Consider the following 14,873-nt stretch of genomic DNA (forward strand, 5'->3'; position numbering starts at 1 on the left):
CCCAACATTCTTGATTAATTATATATATGTCAGAGTCATTTGAGGACCACACAGCTCAGAAAAAAATTATTAAAAAGTTAACTACAGTAGTTGAGAATTTACACGGAATTAATGTAATTTATTATTAAATGTAATCACGGTGGTACAGAAGTGTGGTCAGGCTACTTAAGCAGAAAATGTTTGTCAAGTTTACGGTTTATATATACACCTTCTAAAGTGAATGAACCACCTCACTCTAGATCGCAAAATCTAAAATAATGTAATTCACTATGAGGGGGAAGTGGATGAAGCATTTGCAGTTCACTTTCCCCTGCAATTGCGGAATCCTTTGGTAGTGAACATAACATAAGTGTTAAACCTGGCATTTCTTGGCGTGATTACCCCTGACTTTTTGCCTCTACTTCCTCTATTTTTGGTGCTGTGATAGATTTTTTTTTTGCCAACCTAGATGCTTTGGACACTTTGCCACTGCTAAACAGTGTCAAAGTTCAAGTGCTCCCTGTATAAAGTGTAATGGTAATTGGTTGTCCATGATTGGTAAGTTTGCCTTACTAGTAAAGTCCCTAGTAAAGTGCACTATGTGTGCCAGGGCTGGTAATGCAAATGCTACAAGTGGGCCTGCAGCACTAATTGTGCCACCCACACAAGTAGCCTTAAAAAGGGAACTCAGGCCTGCCATTGCAGTGCCTGCGCGCAGTTTGTTAAACTGCCATGTTGTTCTGACAAGTGCACCCACTTGCCAGACCTTGCCCTTCCCTTTCTATGCACATCAGACACCCCTATAGTAGATCCAGGGTACCCCCTGGGCAGGGTGCAGTGCATGCGAAAGGTAGGACACGTAATAAGGTGTGTACCATGTCCTGACAGTGAAATAATCTCCATTTCATTTTTCACTGTTGAAAAGCCATCTTGCACATAGGAAAGGATGGGAAGGCTGTGTAATATGTTTTCCAGTCTATCTTCCCAAAGGGTTAAGATGGAGAGGTGAAGTTTAGTATGCCTGAACTCACAATATAATAACACATCTTTTTATGAAGATGTTTTTGCATTGTGTGTTTAGAAGCCACTCTTTTAGAAGTGGCTGGGTTTTTGTGCTCTAACATTTCTGTGTGTCTCTGCCTGGTTGTGGATAGACTGTCTGGATTTGAAAGCAATAGGATCTGGGGAATGTCTTAACCCAGGGGAGGAGGTGAGGCAGCAACAGGCTGACCTGCATCTGGAGTGTAGGGGGAGGAGTAGCCCCTCGAGGTGAAGAGGCCTGGGCTGCTGCTATAAAACAATTGTCCCATTTCCTGTTGAGTGATTGAGAATCCAGACCCCCACTAATCAAACGAAGAAGGTATCACTGGCAGGGAGGCACCCAGAACTGGTTTGAACAGGGGTCAGTGCCCCACTGAACACAAAGGGGCCTATTAGGATGGCGGGCGACAAACCAGCCCGCCCGCCATCGAATCGGAAATCAACAGCCCGGCGGCACTTTGGTAAAACCGGCATCCAAATTAGGAACAACCGCCCAAAAACACCTACCATAGCGGAATGAGGCCAAGAAAGCCCACCCGTAGCAGGTGGAGATGGCCAAAACCCGTACGCGGTGGTCACATGCGTGACGGTAAACAATTAAACCGCTGCCAGGACAGCGGAGACACAGCACGTTAAATTAGGATAACCCCGATGCCCCCGCGGTACGTTCTGCAGTTTCCGACCACCGCAGTCACAAACAGTGATGAATTGGAGAGCCGGCGGAAGAGCTGCAGCATAGCCACCACTGTGGACGCTCCGTGACAAATATGGCGGATGAAAGAAAAAACACACAACAAGGCCACAAAGTGCACACAGCAAACTAGCCATGCACCCAAACACACAGAACACACCCCAATGACACAACCACATGGCAAATACAAACATACAAATCCCAGGACAACCCACTCAACACACCTGACAGCAAAACCCCATTTGGACACACCCGCATAGCTGAGTATAAAACCAGCCCCTTCCCTGACCACAATCCTTTGCAACATTCCAAGACTGAAGGCCACTAACCCTGAAAACAAAGACTAGGCAAAGCAATACACCATCACTACTCACACCACACACAGCACCACCACCACTTCCACACCTGCACCTCTGGCCCCCTGCACTTCACACACCATACACAGCACCCCCACCACTCACACCCCTGCACCCATAACCCCTTTGCACATCACATACCATGGCAACACATAAAATGCCAACATTCACAGAGAGTGAGTTGAAGGTTATGGTAGATGAGATAGTCAGAGTGGAACCACAACTGTTTGGTAGCCTGGTTCAAAGACATCATTAGCCACAAGAGCACAAATGTGGGCAAGGATAGCTGATAAGTTCAATGAAGTAGGGACCATCCCGTGCTCAAAAAATGAAATCATGAAGCGGTGGCATGACCTGAAGAGGGTTGTCAAACAGAAGAGGAGCAAGAACCGTGAGCTGGCTCAGAGGACTGGCGGTAGCCCTCCCATCCCACAAAAACCATTCAATGCATGGGAGGAGAAGGTGCTTGCCATACTGGATCCAGAGAGTCTCACAGGAGTAGCCGGGCGAGTGGAGACTAGTAAGTGCAAACAAATGACTACCACCACACTGCTATGTACTGTCTTGCACAACTACAAAGCTACACCTCCTGGGCCCAAGTAAATTCATCTGCACAACACACTCCCCAACACATGTATCACAGATCCAACATTCACTCCCTCACATCCAACCCAAACGTAGCAAGCAACATTACCATGGGAGCATGTGCACAGGCAGCCAGCACAACAACTCCCACCAGGCCCCCTTGTCCCACAGCTCAGCAAGATGGAGCACCCCACACCCAGAAGCAGCTGGAAGCTATTGTCCCACTACAAACAAACGAACAGGTAGGTAGCCATCTTGCCACGGAAGCTGTTTGGGGGTGGGAGGCCTGCACTACAATTCCCACCATGCCTCCTGTCCCACCCCTGAGCAGGATGGAGCACTCCACACACAGAAGCAGTTGGAAGCCATTGTCCTACTACAAACAAACTAACAGGTAAGTAGCCATCTTGCCATGGAGGCTGCTTGGGGGTGGGAGGCCTGCACTACAACTCCCACCATGGCCCCTGTCCCACCCCTGAGCAGGATGTAGCACTCCACACCACCCAGAAGCATTTGGAAGCCATTGTCCCACTACAAACAAACTAACAGGTAGGTGGCCATCTTAACAGGGAGTGGTGTTTGTGGGTGGGAAGACGGCACTACAACTCCCACCAGGCCCCCCAGCACACACATGAGCATGGAGCATGGCGCACTCCCCCCATAAGCAGTTGGAAGCCATTGTCTCACTACAAACAAACTAACAGGAGGGTAGACCACATCCCTGGGAGGGCTGTTTGGTGGTGGGAGGCCTGCACAACAACTCACACAGGCCCCCTGACCCACCCCAGAGAAGGATGGATCACTCACCCCCACCCAGAGGCATTGGCCAGCCATTGAATGGTTCACACTCACCTAACAGGTAGGTAGACCTCTTCCCTGGGAGGGCTGTTTGGGAGTGGGAGGCCTGCAGAACAACTCACCCCAGGCCCCCTCATCCCCCAGACCATCACAATGGAGCATCTCCTCGCACCCAGATGCATATGTCAGCCATTGTATCACTACAAAAAAACTTACAGGTAGGTAGACATGTCATGCTTGCTTGTCACACCCCTGAGTAGGATGCAAGCCTCCACCACACACACACACACACACACACAGATGTGTCAAGTCAAAGACAAATGAGAAAACATATCAGGTAAGTAGCCAGTATGTGCGCACAGCCATTCTCCTAAAAAAGCATGGTGCCACATGACAACACCAGCCCTCTTATTGCACACACATACACTCAGATCCTATTGCCACTCACAGTGTGCACACAGCTAAGCAAATTAAACTGTTACAGCAACCAAAGTGTGACACACCAATGCACATGTAGAAGAAAGTTCGCGCACAATCATGCACAGCACTGAATTCCAAGTGTAAGTGCCATGGGGCCAGAGCAGAAAGGACCAAATGAGAAAAAAGAAAGCATGGTTGGTGGTACAAATACAGATATGCACATGACAAGACAAAGGTATGCAGGAGATGACGTTGGCCAGTTCATGCCCCGATGTAATGTCTGACAGGGCAGAGTAAGCCAAAAATAGTTCTCATCGAAATGTTTAGTTGCACTAGTCCCTAGATGGCAACATGTCCCTGTACTCACAAACTATGCACGTTGTGCATGGTAGGTATTGACAACTCACACCACGGACAAGTAATGCATGTATCACAGCATCATGTCAGGAGGCACAGTAGTGCACCCCTGCGGAGGGGTGACTTGGTGGCAGTTAGGACATGTGTGGGCACACATGTGGATGTGTTCCTGTCCCCACCAGGGTGTCTGGTGTGGCCAGGGATCCTGTATCAGCCCATGGGTTATGTGTTATGGTTGTGATTGTGTTATTGTGTACCTGCGGCGGTGTCCACGACGGTCCATGAGTTGCTGGTGATGTATTAGGTACAGAACCGGAAAGACGTGAAGAGCTGGATCCATTGCAGTCGGGACGGGGAATCAGGTTTCGCTGTCTCTGGTTGGGCAGTTTCTCCACTGCGGTGTGACTGGCTTTCTGTGGCATCTTGATTTGTTCAGCAGACGGGACGTCATTCCGCACGGTGGTGAGTCTCCATTGGCTCCCACCACCACGGTGGCGGGCGCACTTTGATGGCGGTGCGTGTCGCACCGCAGCGGATGGGAAATGGGCTGTGTTTGGCCAAACTAATATGGCAGGCGAGTGGTACCCTGCTGGCCTGCGGAAAAAATCATTTTCCGCCACCGCAGGCACTGCGGTGGTGCCACCGAACGCCAGCCTAATAGACCCCAAAGGCTTTAAAGCCATTGAGGGGTATAACTGTGAGAGCTGAAGCCCCTGAACTTTGGACAATGGCTTGATCAAGAGTGAACAAGACTTAAGCTACTTCGTGGTCAAGAGGAACCTTTGCCAAGGAAGAAACAACTGAAGAGACTGAAGGAAAGGACTGAACCTTGCTGTGTGTTCTGGGGCTGGCCTGCAGTTTACTGTTTTAACCAAGGAATGGCTAAAGGGACTTTGCTGTGTGCTGTGTCCCCCTGCTTGAAAGGACTTTACTATGCTGTGTCCTGAAGTAACTTTTCCCCAAGGGTCCGAGGTGAGCTGGCTCCCTGTTGCAGAAACTCAGGAACACACATGTTTTCAGGAGAGTTGCGTGCGTGTGCTTGTTGCAGCCTGAGACCCTCATAAGCTGTGCCCTGTGATCTTGGGCACCTGGAGTCCAAGCAAGGATCATCAAAGCTCTGTGCCTGTGCTTTTTGCAGCCTAAACCCTTTGTGAGGATTGTCCAGTTATTGTGTGCAAGGGAATCCAAGTGAGTCTCATTGACGCTGTGTGCATGTGTTTTTTTCAGCGTAAGACCTTCATGAGGATTGCCTTGTTATGTAGCACACTCGGAATCCAAGTGAGTCTCATAGATGCTGCGTGCATATGCTTTGTGCAGCATGAGACCCTCATGAGGATTGCCTTGTTATCGTGCACCCAGAGTCCAAGTGAGTCTCATCGATGCTGTGTGTGTGTGCTTTGTGCAGCCTGAGACCTTCGTGAGGATTGCCTTGTTAACGTGCACCCAGAGTTAAAGTGAGTCTCAGCGATGCTGTGCGCGTTTTCTTTGTGCAGCCTAAGACCTTCGTGTGGAGTGCCCGGTGATCATGCACCCGAATCTCAAGAGAGTCTCAGTGATGCTGTGTGATTGTGCCCTGTGGCAGCATGAGATCTTCGTAGCAGTAGCTGCCCGGACCGGCAGCCCCGGAGGAGATGAGCCGCTGGCCTGAGCCCGCCGTTGCCAATTCAAAAAGATTGCATCGGAGGCCCATGCCACTGGATGAGGAGAGGAGAGTGATTTTGCACCCCCCAGGTAATGTGTGTCGACTCCTGGGGCTCGGTGCGTGCTCGGTGGGAGATGCTCTCGGCCTCTCACCCATTCCGGCACCGCGAGCCTCTGCTTTGGCTCGTATCCTAACCTGTATTGCCAAGGGAGTGGCAGTACCGGGGCCGGAGTGCGGAGCTGCACTTTTTGTTACAACATACCTGTGTTGGGGGTAACGGTTGACAGAGGCTGACTGCGAGTCAGAAGGAGTGGCGGAGAGACCGCCTAAGGTACCGTGATCGGTGCCGGAGTGTATTACACATTATCTTATTTCTGCAGAACTGAGTACCTGATTAGTGTATTACACATTGCATTATTCCTGTATAACAACCTACCTAATTAGTGCAATACGCATTGCCTTATTTCTGCATAACATAGTACCTGGTGGTTGTATTACGCATTGCATTATTCTTACATTGCAAAGTGCCTGATTGTTGCATTACGCATTGCATCATTTTTACAATGCAAAATTCATCCGTGCATGCAAAGTCACAGTGAGGGTGCATTTTGTGCTAAACTTTAGCACCAAATGGCAGTTTTGCACTTCTTGAAATTACGCATTATTTTGCCAACATTTCGCATAATTACACAAAGGCAAATTTTGTGAATTTTGCGCAGTCCTAATTGTTATGCACATATCAAATAATTACATTGATAGTAAAGCCTGGGACACTGCCACCGGGAAAGGAAAGACATGAAGAACTATTAATGGAAAGAGATTCCCATTTCTTCAGTACATTAATATTTATTATATTAACAATCAAAATTGGCTTTACTGTTATTTTGCAAAACTTGTCGACGAAAACATGTACAATTTGAGATGTAGTGGTAAGATTAAAATCCGCCTGTCAGAATGACTCACGCGACAATGTTTCATGTTAGAATGGTAAACAATTTGATGTGTGACCTCATCAAGGCCACCTTTCATCACAAACATAAAAAGTTATTTTTTTCGTCACTAACCCTACCCCAAAATGTATGCACGGATTAAAGCTCATGAGCATTTTTCTTGATTAGTTAAACCCTAAGGGTGTTGTTTGATGCATTTACATGGCCTTACGTTGTTACAGGGCTGAAGGGGAAATCAATCAATGCCCCCCAGGGACACTAGCTGCTTCTCAGAAGAGCTCTGAAAACTGCCATGTTAGAAATCCGGAAATTAGCTACTGTTTGTTCCACTTTTGTATTTTCCAGTTATTACAAAGAGAGTCTACAGGGACCTGAGCGACAGGATTCTTCTTTCTATGATGGGGGTACTGACTGGAAAGGGAAGGACGGAAAGTGACTCTTGAAGTGACTAGATGGAGTTTGTGACCGTGGCTGCAACTAGATGGATTGTGCGACTGCATAATAGCAGGGGTGTTAAACATGCCCGAGCACCCCCCGTGGCGCAGGGGGGATCCCAACCCTCAGGGGGGCCCAATTCAGTCCAAACCCTAATGAGATATGGGACTTTTGAGGTGCCTACGCCATATTATCCCGGGGTCCCAATCATTTTGCGTTACGCCACTGCAGTAGAGTTCTGTGATCTAGGAGCATGTTTATTAAACTTTTAGACAACTCGGCGCAGTCAGGAAAGTTGCTGAGCTGCCTTGTGGGGAAGGGCGAGGGCAGACATGCGCCATATATACAAGGGTATGGTGCAGTTCTGCACGCTCCTAGCTCACGTACACTAGTGACACTGCAGGCACCCTTCTGCCATTTTGCATTGTAGTCAAGTGGCATACCATCCTACACACAGCCTACCCCTAAAAATGTTGTCACCCACATTCACAAAGGGGAAGGGGTACACAGCAGACACTTTCAGCTGGTAGTTTGAGAGTGAACTGATGTGTAACAGGAAGGAAGATCGCAAAACATTCATAATAAATGTTGCTGGTTGAAGCATTGCAGTTTGTGAAACTAACCACTCTCTTTGTACAAAGGTCGACCTGCAAAAACCTCAGAGAACCCATAGCAAAACCTATTGAAACTATTAAAAAAGTTGACAACTAACAAACAGCTAGGTACATAGGCTAAGTATGATCGGTTATATTATACCATCATTATGTGATATTTAATTGTATATGCTTTATATGACAAAACATAGCAGTGTAATAGAGAAACGTAAATGTGTATTTAATAATAAAGGACAATTTTTCTTTACAGAGGAGGGATTTGACATATAATAGGCTGTTTAGTGTTTATGAGTGTTGCTTATTATTCAGAGAATGAAATATATCAAAAAAATCCAATCAAGAAGAAGAGGCAAATGAGGGGTTTGACAATGAATTCTGTGTATTTATTATTAATAAAAAAGGGCCCCATTGCTAAAACAACCGCATTACCAGACTAAAGCTGTACCCTCAAACAAGAAAGTTATCAAAAGTGGAGAGAAGTTGGTTTTAAAAGTGGTGAAGCTAAAAGGCCTACACAACAAAATTGTGTAGTACATATAATTGATGACAAGAGGAATTTAGGTCACTATAGCTATCTGTAGCTAGACTGAAAAAGAAAATCTTGCATTTTCCAATGAGTATTCAAGCCTTAAAGAAACACATTTTCCCAAGGGAAATGTTTCCTACTTTTTAAGGACAAATATCTCCATGATAAACATGACTGGGGCTATTTACAAATATAACTTACACTTGTGAGTAAGTTACACATGTATATTACCCTTAAACCTATAGGTTGCATCACTACCTTTGGCTATAAAAAATATATGAATGCAAAGCTACTCATAAGTGTGGAAGTACATGTCTTTACCCCCTATTTGCATGGGATAGAGCAGAATTGAGGGTGTAAGGTACTACTGCCAAAAAAGAACAGTGGCAAGTCTAGTTCCTCAACTGCTAACCACCTATACTGCAACACCCTCCCATAGAAAATACTGAAGTCAGGGACCCCCATAGGAAATATATGTATATTTAATAACAAAATATTATTTTATGATAAAATGTTTCCATTACTTTTTACATTTAAATTAAATGTAACTTTATTTTTTTTAAATAATTACATAATTTTAAATGATTTTTATACAAATCATTTTTGTAATTTTAATACATATTAAATACATGTAAACATTAAACTTTAGTTTATTTAATAAATCTTTAAAAAGCATATAATTTCACATATTTAAATTAATTCAATATTTAATTAAAAATAAATGTAACAGTGCTGTATTAATATGTTTTTTTATGTTTTATGTTGTTCTACGTTTAAAATAAATATGTAACATTAATTTACATTCATCTTTTACATAAACATACTTGTACAATAGTGTTTCAATGTAATATATATATATATTTTACTTTTCCCTTTACTTAAGGACAATCTCCCTTCCTCCAGTAGTGGTACTACTGGGATTCTGTTTGGGGTCTGCATTAGGATACAACTAAAAACCTGCATTACACTAGCAACATAGCCCATATCTATCACGGTTTTGCACCACCATTGCACCATGCAAGGGAATGTAAGGGTGATGCAAAACCTAAATGAGATTTATCAAGCAACACAAGGCCACCTTGCATGGGAGTAAGTGACTTGATAAATCTAGAGTAATGCAAGGCAACACAAACCACTGCTTTGCATTACTCTGCAGCAGGAAAACGTTCCATGGGTGGAGCATGGGTTTTCCCACGTGTCCATGCTTGGATTTTGTCATGTTCCCAGACTTACGATTAGTGAAAGAATTGGGAATGCATCAAAATGCTACGCATACTAAGGTGAGGCATAACAAGGAGAAATATCTTTATTTTTGCTCATTTTTCATCTTTCTTTGCGTACTGCAACCTGCAGGAAGGTATCACTTCCTACACAAAAACAATCCTACCTAAAACGCAGACCCCTTGTACCATGATGCAAAGTCTCTGTGTTGGTGCTAGGCAGTTAAAAGTGCTCCGGCACTATGAAAGGACAGAAATGTGCAGTATAATGTAAAATATGGTGCATTCCTGCCCTTTCACACAGTGCAACTAGGTGACTTTCTACATTGCGCTGCGTGAAAGAATGATAAATCTACCCATAGATAGTATAATCTATGGCATATAAAATTATAGCTGGGTAGGTGTTTTGTGGGGGTTGTGAGTTAAATCAAACAGACCAGAATAGCAAAGCTCAAGTTGTCTATGATGTCTCTCAGAACCCTAAGGGAATTCACATTTTTGCCTCCCTTCAAATTATTTTTTCATGCTTTTAATTGCTTTGCAAGGTCAAGGTAGTAATGTTGCCTGCCCCCGCCCTTATAAACATAAAAAATAAATACCTGGCCTCCTGCCACACACTCCACTACCCTATAAACCCTTCCCTGTCCAATTTAAAAAACAACCAGGTGCCCTGCTAATCATCCGCAACACCCCCACTTCAACCCTCTCATGTCCCTGATCAAATATAAGAAAATACATCTTCAAGCCACACACCCCACCACCTTCTGTCCCTTCACACACCTTCTGAGCTCTTTGAGTGCAGAACCGATATCATACAGACAGTAGTCAATTTGGCATATTTTTACATATGAGTAAAGGTCTTAAGTTAACAGGAGAATGTGGTGTGGCAGTTAGCACAGTTAGCAGGACACCTTCTTTCTCCTACCTCTATTGGGTTTGTGGAGATCCAAGAGAGGTGGAAGGCGGTGGCTGAGACTGCAAGCCATCATTCAATTGCCTTGGTTGAATCTCTAGGGACCAGGCAAGGCACGGAAAAAAAGACAAGGTGATTGAGCGCTTGGGAAGTAACAACAGCTTTTGTTCCCCACTGCTGCTAGGTCAGAACAGAGAACAATCACATTTTAAATCCAACCAATCACACCATACAAGCATTGAGTTTTTCATATTGACAGAGAGTTCCTTCTAAAAAAGGCTGCAGGGGTTGCCAAATTTGCTGCCATCAAGGGACTACAAGTCCCAGGAGACCTGCCTGCCGGAGGAGTAGGGGCCGCATCCTCACTGCGTTATTTAGCACATGTCAGTCTCCCACTGTCAGAGACACTCCGGGGTGAAGACCAGGTCAAGAGGCCAGAGGAGTCCGTGCCCCCCTTGTGGCTGTTCAACATTATGGACCTCAATGTAAGTGACTGTTACTTGTTTTGGCCTGTGACTTTGCAACTTGGTGGTCCTTGTATCCCTTATTCGATGTGTTTTGGGGTTTTTAGTTTTGGATATTTTGGTTTTTTATCCTTCCTATCACTTCTTTCTCTCCATTCTTTTGTGATGGGGAAGTGCAAGCTTGAAGGGCCGAGGTCTGTAGAAGGTAGAAACAATACTACATTGGATGGCTTTTTTTAAATGGCTGTGGTTGTTATTGATAAGGAGATCCAGCTGGCTAAGAGACATTTGTCACTCACTATGGACAACAAGGGCTTTCCTGACATTCCACTGGGTTGGGCCACTACGAGGGTTGAAGCGAGCTCTATACCAGACACTGCCTCTTTTAAATCTAATGGGGTCCCCACAGCTAATGACCCCACCTTTTTGCCCCCAATATAGGTGTCTGCCACGAAGCATCTCAGGCGGATGTGAGTCACCAAAAACCAGGTGGAACTCACTGTTACACTTCCTCCTCCATCTTCTACTGTCTTTTGCCTGATACTGGCAATAGGAGGAAAGAAAAAGGTCATAGACCACCTACTTGTCATTTGCCACCAGCTGCCTGTCAGTATGTGACAACTTTGACTAATGTCTTGAGTTTGGACCAATATGCTGCTGAGACAACAGGCCAGCTTGCAAATACGCTCACACATTGGTTCCACACTCACCTTATAAGGCTGTTTGACCATAATATTTTATCTTGCAAAGTGGTTTGGGTGGGTCCCTTGGCTAAAGAATGTTCTGGGGCTGCATTATTGTTAACTTCAAAACCCCAGCTCCTGCGGCCAACATCTTGCTGGTTCCGCACCTTTACCCCTTGGCAGGTTCTAGGATTAGGGTTATGCCATTGGGTTACTTTTACCGGTATCATAGGCCTAAGCCCGCTTTTGAGAACAGTCAACCTGTGGTTATATAGCCTCGGGCCCCCCACAGCAGTGCCGTACCTCTCAGCAATAGGTACTCAGTGTTGTTTGACTTACCAACCCAGTGGCAGCTCCTCCGCTAAGGCAGATGAGCATCGCCTCACTGCTTTACAGCAGTGAAGTAAAGAAACATAAAATTATAATAACTCGTGTTATTATCATTTTATGTTTCCTTCTGCTGAAGCTTTTCATTTGGGGTGGGGCTGCTCGAACAACAGCAGAGCAGTGGAGGATAGGTTTACCCACCCCGAAGTGCGCATGACTGTATGGCCGGCCTTCTCGGGCTGACCAATCATTCATGTGCACTTTGCAGCTTCTCCATGCAGGCTGCATTACAGCCTGCATGGAGAACATGCCCAGGCCACCATTCTCTGGCTGGGGCACCGATACATGGCATTGAGATCAATCACAACGTTGTGTTTGAGCATTGTGATTGGCTATCGGGAGGGTGGGAGCTGGGTCCTTCCTGCTGCTTCCTGCATCCTGCTGCGGTACCGGAGTCAGGAAGAAGAGGAAGGAGGAGATTACTTTTTCATCACACATACCCCCCTGCCCCTGCCACACCACCCAGGTCTGGTAGCAGTCTCTACTGTACCAACCAATGAATGACCTCTGGAGGTCTGGCCCACTGAGGCTGGCAATAAGCAGTGAGGTCTCAATTTTAATATCTGTGTGTCTACCAGGCCCTGTGATTTAAGCAATTGGCCTGAGTCTGTAATGCCGAAGACACCTTTGAATCTTGATAGCTGGCATTCAGGCTAAACTAGCCGTGGACAATTTTGTGGAATTTATTCAGGCATATGATATTGCCCTGCTGCAGGAAACTTGGGTTGCAACCAATGTTTTCTGTGATGTTTTTTTTGGTTTCTCTGTTGCTGCTATCCTTGGTGCCTCTGGCCGTGCAAGTATAGCCTGATCCGTGCCTTTCATTTATGTTGGCCGCAAACTTTTAGCATTATTATTAACTTTAATAATGATAATTCCAATCATACAAGCAACCCTATCAAGGATACATTGCTTGCTTTCATTAATGAACTTATTAGCAACCAAGCAGAGGATGGCTGAGGGTTCAGTTTATTTCAAGCTAGGCATTTTAATGTCAAACTAGGGAATTCTCCCCTTGATAATTGGTTTAAGTTGTTTGAGCCTCTTGGGTTGAAGGGGTACCCCAAAATCAAGATCCAAGGGGGCATGAGCTTTATTCTTATCTGGTTGCTCTTGACCTTTGTAATGCTATGGTGGCAGCTGGTTCACCCAACACCACAGCTGCTACTTACATGGGAGGGGGCATGCACATTCTATTGATTACATCTTTATTTTGTGATCCATTATGAACTGGGTAATCAATGGGTCTGTAGAATAATCTGTTTATAGTGCCATAATGCATTGACCATCTCCTTAGAGAGGCTGGGGAATAGCCATGGCAAACATAGGGCTGTGATTGGGACCTAGTTACCACTTGATCAGGTAACATGTTCGAGAATACCAAGAAACTGTGCTCAGATCATTTGGTTTTGGTTCTCAGCTGTCTTTCAAGTGTCCATGAGTGCCGGACAGGTATGCAGGATTATGTCAGGTTGGGTTCTATAATTAAAGAAGTATTTACTAAGCCATCTCAGACCACGCCTGATATACACTCATCTTGGTTTGACAGATCCTGTTGGTTAGTCAATACACAGCTCAGGGAGGCTCTTCATTCTCCTTCAAAAAATAGGTGTCCCATTGCGGATTGTCACAGGATTTATAAATGGGCCCTGCGTGAGAGGGAGTTGGAAGTGCAGGCTAATACTTGACATAGCCTGGTGTCTACATGTCAATCAATCAATCAATCAATCAATCAGGGTATTGTAAGCCTGCTGCTCACCCGTGAGGGTCTCAAGGCACTGGGGCGGCTCCGCTCAGTCGAAGGGCCAGGTCTTGAGTATCTTCCTGAAGATGTTCAGGGAGGGGGCGTGTCTGATGTCGATCGGGAGCTCGTTCCAGGTCTTGGTTGCGATGTAGGAGTAGGCTCTTCCACCTGTTCAGGTTCTGCGGATACGTGGGGTTGCGGCGGGGTCGGCAGATTGGAGGTTTCTCTTGGGTACGTGGAAGGAAATTATTTTGTTGAGTTATTGGAGTCCGGTGTTGTGAATGCATTTGTAGGCATGGGTGACTATCTTGAATGTGACTCTCTTCTCGACCGGGAGCCAGTGGAGGTTCTGCAGGTGTTGGGTGATGTGTTTGTGTCGAGGGATGCTGAGGACCAGTCTGGCTGTGGAGTTCTGTATGGTCTGGAATTTGTGGTTCAGAGACCTGTTGATCCCGGAGTAGAGGGCGTTTCCGTAGTCCAGTCTGCTGGTTATGAGTGTGTGGGAGATGGTCTTTCTTGATTTGGGGGGGATCCATTTGAAGGTCTTTCGGAGGATGCGGAGGGTGTTGAAGCAGGAGGAGGTGACGGCGTTGACCTGTCGTGTCATGGAGAGGGAGGAGTCGAGTAAGATGCCGAGGTTTTGGGTGTGGTCCGTGTGGGTGGGAGGGCTTTGGAGGACGGTGGGCCACTAGGCGTTGTCCCATTCCGAGGAGGAGGGTCAGAGGATGAGGACCTCTGTCTTCTCTGAGTTGAGTTTCAGGCAGATGCTGCTCATCCAGGAGGCGATGTCCTTCATACCTTCCTGGAAACTGAGTCTGGTGGTAATGTGCTCTTTGGTGAGGGAGATGATGAACTGGGTGTCATCGGCGTAGGATATGATGCTAAGTCTGTGCTGTCTGACGATGGCGGCGAGGGGGGCCATATAGATGTTGAAGATAATCCTTGGGGGTACTCTGCAGTTCATTTCCGTGGGTTCGGAGAGGAAGGGTGGCATTCTGATTCGTTGGGTCCTGCCAGTGAGGAAGGAGCGGATCCAGTCGAGGGCTGTACATGTGAAGTAGAAACACT

This window comes from Triturus cristatus, chromosome 12 (assembly GCF_964204655.1).
Source record: "Triturus cristatus chromosome 12, aTriCri1.1, whole genome shotgun sequence".
In the NCBI taxonomy this organism is placed as follows: Eukaryota; Metazoa; Chordata; class Amphibia; order Caudata; family Salamandridae; genus Triturus; species Triturus cristatus.